Here is a 7,491-nt window from a genome sequence, read left to right on the forward strand (position 1 = left end):
ATTGTGAACCTTTTGAGAACCTTGAGAGGATTGGACCAGTGGCCTATCGACTTGCACTGCCTCCAACAATGAAAGTCCATGATGTTTTCCATATTTCATTGCTTAAGAGGTATATAAAGGACGTTGATCATGTTATTGATTGGTCTGTATTGCAGTGGAGCAAGAACGAGAGTTCCAGCTAGAGCCTCAGTGCATATTGCATCGGAAGCATCTCATGCTTAGGAACAGAGCCATAAAGCAAGTTAAAATGCAGTGGAAGCACTTTGGGCCTGAAGAAGCTACATGGGATATGGCAGATCAGATGCGGGCCATGTATCCTTCATTGTTTTCCAGTTGAGGCAAAGCAGTTTCGTTTGATTTTGGTACATGTTTGGCATATTTTTTGTTGATGTTTTGGTATATGTATATATGTATATGGATGTAAATACAACCATGAGCTAAGTTATAAAGATCCAATAAGCATTGTGGTTGTTATTTTATCATGTTGTCATGATGTTTTTGTTTTGAGCACGTCTTTCATTGTAAATACTGCAAAGAGCTAAGTTATAACGCCCCATGGGCAGTATGTTTGCTTTTCAACAGTTTTGGTGGGGCCTTGGTGTGGTTTAACATCGAGGACAATGTTCCTCATGGGGGAGGGTTCTCTAACAACCCTGGTGAAAAGTTCATGTAATAGAATTGAATAAAGGAAAAATAAGACCACGGTTAAGGGACACTTATTCCAAGCTGAATGTTGGGAAAAGATATCCTAGTGGGCATCACTGGATGTGTTTTTGGCTAACGAAATTGGCAAAGGATAAGGCAAAAAGACAATTTTAACACATTTATTTATGAAAATAAAGAAAATTAGGAGAAAAGTAAGGTGAAAAGTCATAGGTTGAATGTGAGGAGGAAAATGAAGGAAAATAATGGAAAATGAAGAAATTAGAGGCCTCATTAATAAAAAGGCTTATGAGGATCAGTTGGTAACCTTTTGCCAGTTCAAGTTTTGGAGCTCTCTCGTTATTCTCTCTCTTTCTCTCTCACACACACACTCGCACTCTTTGTCACTTAGAGTTTTCTTGGAGCACTCTAACTTTGGATCAAGGAAAAGCAAGTAAATGGAAAGGAAGAAAAGCAAGGATCAAGGAAGGAAGAGTAGAATCAGGCAGATTCAGCTGGATTACTTGTAGGTAACACATTGCATGTGTGATTTCCTCACTATTTTTGACATGCATGGCTTTGCATGTTGGTGTATGGTTCTCTTGTTGTCGATGGCATGGTTTTTTTCAGGTTATGACAGTGGTTTTCAACCTAGACTTTCCTTTTTTCTACATGCCATGGTATGTTGGGATGTTTATCTTAGTTTTGATCTTTGGTTTGTTGGATGGATTTCGAAATCCGGGGTGAAGGTGGTCTCAAGGTTCATCCCCAAAGGCCTAGTAAATTACCCTTGACCGGTTTTGGCGAGATACATGGTAAAGCCTGAGGAAGAAGTCTCGGTTTAGGGCCTATCGATCTGGGTTTGGATTGTAATAAAGCCTGAGAGAATGGTATCAGTTTAGTGCTTAGATTTGGATTGGATTGTGGTAAAGCCTGAGAGACAAGGAGACGGAAAATTCCTCAAGGATAGTGATGGATTCTGGATGGCATTCCAAGTTCGGTTCGGTTATGATCGGAGCACCGGTTTTGGTGTGATCACATTTTGGTGAAGGTGGAGGTGGTTTATCCTCTAGATTCCCTTGGTTGTTTTTGGATTAGTTTGCCCATGATATCCCACATTTATACTTGGAATATGACACGGGGGTGATTGGCTAAAAAAAAGATTTGGTTCAACCGTGTCTACAGTCGGGTGGTACGTGGAAGTCCCAAACCTAGTCAGATTTGCCTATGCTTAATGAAAGTTAAGTTCTCTTGCTTTTACACTTGTTTATATGTGGATTTAATTACTCTTATATCATTGTTATTTACATGATTTTACACTGGTTATAAGCATGGTTAATTGATTGGTTCATGTCATGGTTATCTCATGTATTTACTTGTAATTTTTAAATTGATGGATGCAAGACCTAATTGATGTTATAACAGTTTAATGGAGAAGGTGGTGATCCTTCTTGTCATGTTTCATAAGTGTTTTCAGTCATTCATGCTCTATCTTGTATCCTAGACCTGTAGGTTGCATTGATGCCAAGTGTTTGAGGAAATTTCAGTCCCGGTTGGGGATGGTCAGGCCTAGTCCTGAGGTTGATTTTTGGTTTATTAGTCTTTTCATCATGTCTTTGATAAATTCTCAAAATTATAACAAGTTCTGGGCTGTGGCCGAAATTTTGGGCTAGAAAAGTGCCTTGAATTTCACAAACGTTGGCATAGGTCTGTTGGGAAAAGTATGCTTGCTTTTCAACGATTTTGGTGGGGTGTTGATGTGGTTTAACACGGAGGACATTGTGTTATGAAACCAGCTCAAGAAAAGATAGAAAAGATAGATCAACGCCTTAGAATTCAGCCCCTTCGAGGGGGCAACCTCCTTTACATTACATAAATGAACAATTCTTGGATGATTCAAATGACAAAACCTCCTTTCTATATATAGGAGTCTAAGGAGTCACAATATAACCCAGCCGACCTAACCATAATAATATAAAGCCACAAAAATAACAATAGAGGGATTCTATGGGGCACAGTAATAACAATATGGGGGCAATAGGGGCACAAGAATATTAATAAGGGGTACAACTACAATAGTAATGGGCTAATCACAAGTATTATAGGGACCCAACATGCCCCTCTCCTTCAAAAAAGTGTTGTCCTCAACGCTTGAGTAGTTTTGGATACTTATGTATAAAATTCTCATCCTCCCATAAGGAATCTTCAGCGGATAAGTTCTTCCACTTGATAAGATACTCCGAAATTGATCGATTTCGTAGCTGTCGAGTTCTTATTTCTGTGACTGCTTCCGGTTCCAATATAATTTTTCCTTCCTCGTCAAGTTCTGGCAATATTGTTTGAACTAGGAGCTTGTCGCCTATAACCTTCTTTAAACATGAAACATGGAAAACTGGGTGCAATCGAGAAGCTACAGGAAGCTCCAATTTGTATGCCATAGTACCAATCTTTTGCAACACCTTGTACGGACCATAATACTTTGGTGATAATTTATTATCCTTCTTATCTTGCTTGAGGGACATTTTCTTATATGGTTGTAGCCGTAGGTATACCCAATCACCTACATCAAAACTTCTTTCACTGCAATGTTGATCTGCCTGTTGTTTCATTCTATTATGTGCCAACACAAGGTTATCCTTTAAGAGTTGGAGGACTTGTTGTTGATGTTCGATGTGATGTTCCACTGCCTGAAACTTAGAATTTTCTCTTAAATATGATGTGATGGATGGTGGTTGATACCCATAAAGTGCCATAAATGGGGTCATTTTTGTTGCTGTATGGAAGGAAGTGTTATACCACCATTCAGCCAGAGGCAACCATTTGACCCATTATGTCTGTTTATCAGATACAAAGCAACGAAGATATCCTTCCAAACATTTGTTTACTATCTCAGTTTGCCCATCAGATTGAGGATGATAAGATGAGCTATGAGCTAACTGAGTACCAAGACAAGAAAATAATTCTGTCCAAAAATTTACCGTGAAAATGGGATCTTTGTCACTTACAATAATCTTTGGGTTTCCATGTAGCTTTTGAATTGTTTCCATAAATGCAGTAGAAACTGTATTGGCTTTAAATGGATGTGATAATGCACAAAAGTGTGCATACTTGGTAAGCCTGTCAACTACCACCATGATGACACTCTTTCCCTCAGACTTGGGTAAACCTGTGATAAAATCCATTGAAACCTCCTCCCAACGTTGGCTTGGAATGGATAAAGGTTGTAATAGACTCGGTGTCTTAATTGTTTCAACTTTATTTTGTTGGAAAACCAAACATTCCGCCACAAACTTTTGAAATCTGATTTAAGGCCATCCCAAAAAAAGTTCTTATTAAACCTGTGGTAAGTTTTTAAAAATCCTGAGTGCCCTCCTAACGGAGAAGTGTGCAATTCCATAAGAATCTTTTGTTTTAGCTGGGAATTCTTACAGAGGTATAAGCTATCTTTGTACCATAACGAATCATTTTGCCAGCTAAATGTATCAGACGTACCAGAATCTTGTTGTACTTTCGAATAAGTTCCCATACTTCTTCGTCATTTTTCCATTCCTCCCTTGCTTCGATTATCCAATCTAGTTGGATAATAGAAATGGCGCACAATAATGCTTCCACATCCTCATCCTTTCTTGAGAGTGCATCTGCCACCACATTTTTCTTCCATTTTTTGTAGATGATTTCAAAGTCATAACCCAACATCTTTGTGACCCACTTTTGTTGCTCTTCAGATGATAGTCTTTGTTCTAAAAAGTATTTAAGGCTATCATGATCCGTTTTTACCTTGAAGTGTCTTCCCATTAGGTAGGGTCGCCATTTCTTAAGTGCATGGAGTATTGCCAACATTTCCTTCTCATAAATAGCTTTGTGTAAAAACTTTCCCTTGATTGGACGACTTTCAAAAGTAATCGGTCTTTCATCTTGCATTAGAACAACACCAATTCCATTTCCTGAAGCATCACATTCCACAATAAAGGTTTTTGTGAAGTCCGGTGTAGCTAAGACCGGTGCTTGGCACATTGCCTCTTTAAGATGTTCAAAGGCCTTTGTTGCTTCCGGAGTCCATGAAAATGCATCTTTCTTCAATAATGTTGTTAGAGGTGCTGCTATTCTCCCATAATTCTTAACAAACTTGCAATAATACCCTGTCAACCCGAGAAATCCTCGCAGATGCTTTATGGATGTGGGGATTTTCCATTCCTTAATGGTTTAATTTTGCTAGGGTCTACCTTAACTCCTTCATGAGATACAATATGGCCCAGATATTCCACCTCCTGAACTCCAAAGAAACATTTGGATCTTTTTGCATATAATTGTTTCTCCTCCAATAGTTGTAACACCCTGTCAACATGTTCAACATGATCCTTCCAAGACTTGCTGTAGATTAGTATATCATCAAAAAATACTAACACAAATTTTCTAAGGAATGGTTTGAAAATTGAATTCATCAAACCTTGAAATGTTGAAGGTGCATTGGTAAGGCCAAAAGGCATGACCAAAAATTCATAATGACCCTCATGAGTTCTAAATGCTGTTTTCGGAATGTCTTCAGTCTTTATTTTGATTTGATGATATCCTGAACGAAGATCCAACTTGGTGAAGTAAATTGATCCATGCAATTCATCCAGTAATTCATCAATGACAGGAATGGGAAACTTATCTTTAATAGTGAGCTTGTTGAGCTCCCTATAATCTGGAAACGTGCACCATGATCCATCCTTCTTGTGCACCAATACTACTGGAGTAGAGAAATAACTTTGACTCGGTTGAATTATACCAGCCTCTAGCATTTCTGCAACCATACATTCAATTTCACTCTTTTGGACATAGGGATATCTGCACGGCCTGATGTTTGGAGGAACACTTCCTGGAATCAGATGAATAGCATGATCATGATCACGCATAGGTGGGAGACCTTTTGGGAGTCTCAAATACCTTGGAATGATTGTCCAGGAATTTTTGGAGATCTGGAGAAATAGATGATTCCGATCTGGAAACATCTAGCGAACATAATTGTGCAATTACACCTCTTTGTTCCTTTTTTAGAAGCTTTGTCATACCCTTAGAGCTGATTATATTTCCTGGTTTCCCTGCAATACCCCTTAATTCAACTTCCTTTCCTTTCGTAGAAAATTTGATGAAAAGTTCTTGAAAATTAAAAGCTATTGTACCCAATGATTGTAACCATTGGACTCCTAGTACAACATCAACACCTCCCATTGGAATGGAAAGCATTGGGCTAGTCAATACATATTCTCCCATGGATAGCTTGATATTTTGGCACTTTCCAAAGAAATTTATTGTTCCTCCATTTGCAATCATCACTTGACACTCTGGTGCTGGATATAGGAAGCAATTCAATTCTTTTGCTACCTTACAATCAATAAAATTGTGGGTGCTTCCTGAATCAATCAACACTATTACCTTTTTCTTCTTGATTTGTCCTTCTATCTTGATGGTTTTAGGAGTGGTAATTCCCGCCAATGCATTACAAGATATGGTCGGATTCATTTGTTCTTCATCTAGGCTTTGTTCCTGGAGTATATCCTCTTCTTTTGACCTTTCTTGCTCCTTTTCTTCTTCCTCTTCACAATCTATGTAGAATAATTTCTTCTCAGCACACTTATGACCTTTAGTGTATTTGCTATCACAACTGTAACAAAGCCCTTTTGCTCTTTTTTCTTCCAATTGTTGTGGTGTCAACCTTATAGGTTGTGGAAGACTAGGGGCAACAACACTTCCATCTTTATAGTTGTGAGGGGTATGCTTCCTGGTTGCCATAATTTTTCTTTCCATTTTTCTTGCTAACCTGAATGCCTTATCTAATGAATTAGGTTCCCAAAGGCGAACATCATGTTGGATATTATCCTTTAAAGACTCTATGAACACATCAATCCTATGCTCCTCTGGAATATCTTTTACCCTTATGTTCAATTTTTGGAACTACTCAATGTGCTCCATTATTGAACCCTTTTGTTTGAGACTTATCAATTGGCTAAAAAAAGTGTTGCTTTTTGTATCCTCATAATGTGCTATCAATTCTTCCGTAAAAATTGCTTAAGTGATAAATTGTTTACGAGAGCAAAGCCATTGATACCATACAAACTGATTTGGTTCCAAATATAAAGTCTCCATACGTACCTTTTGTGTGTTTTTCACATTATTGAGATCGAAAAATTACTCCATCTGTAATATGCATGTTGCGGGATCCTTGCCATCAAACTTCCTCATATCGATTTTTGGAATATGGTGGGTCTTCGATCCAACATTAGAGTCTATGGAATCATGATTAACATTTCGTTTGTTCTCATCATGAGTTTCCTTTAGTACCCTTTCACCATTAGTGACCATTTCTTGTAGCAACTTATTCATATTTATCTTCAATTCTTCCATCTTATCATCCATGCCATCAATTTTAGCGTCCATGCCATTCACCTTAGCTTCCATGCCATCCATCTTAGCTTCTACGCCTTTCTTTAAACAATCCATCTTAGCTTCTACACCTTTCTTTAAACCATCCATCTTAGCTTCTACATCTTTCCTTAAACCATCCATCTTAGATTTTGTTGCTTTTTGTGCAAGTGACACTTGTTGCACTTGTTCTTGTAATTTTGATATATCATATAGCATTTCTTCTTCTTCTTCATGAGTCATGCTAGAGCTTTCATGTTCCTTACTAGATGTTTGCATTTTCTTTCCTCGGGGCATCAGTTACCGATAATAATGCTCTACTAGCCCTTTGAAATCCTTCAAAATAAATTTTCAAACCAATCTTAAGCAAAAATTTAAAAGAATCTACACACCTTTTTTTTTCACTTTGTAGGAGCTCGATATTGCCTCTGATGTATCTCTGTA

This window comes from Pinus tabuliformis, chromosome X (genome assembly GCF_031772625.1).
Source record: "Pinus tabuliformis cultivar Carrire ecotype Pingquan chromosome X, CPIR1, whole genome shotgun sequence".
Classification (NCBI taxonomy): domain Eukaryota; kingdom Viridiplantae; phylum Streptophyta; class Pinopsida; order Pinales; family Pinaceae; genus Pinus; species Pinus tabuliformis.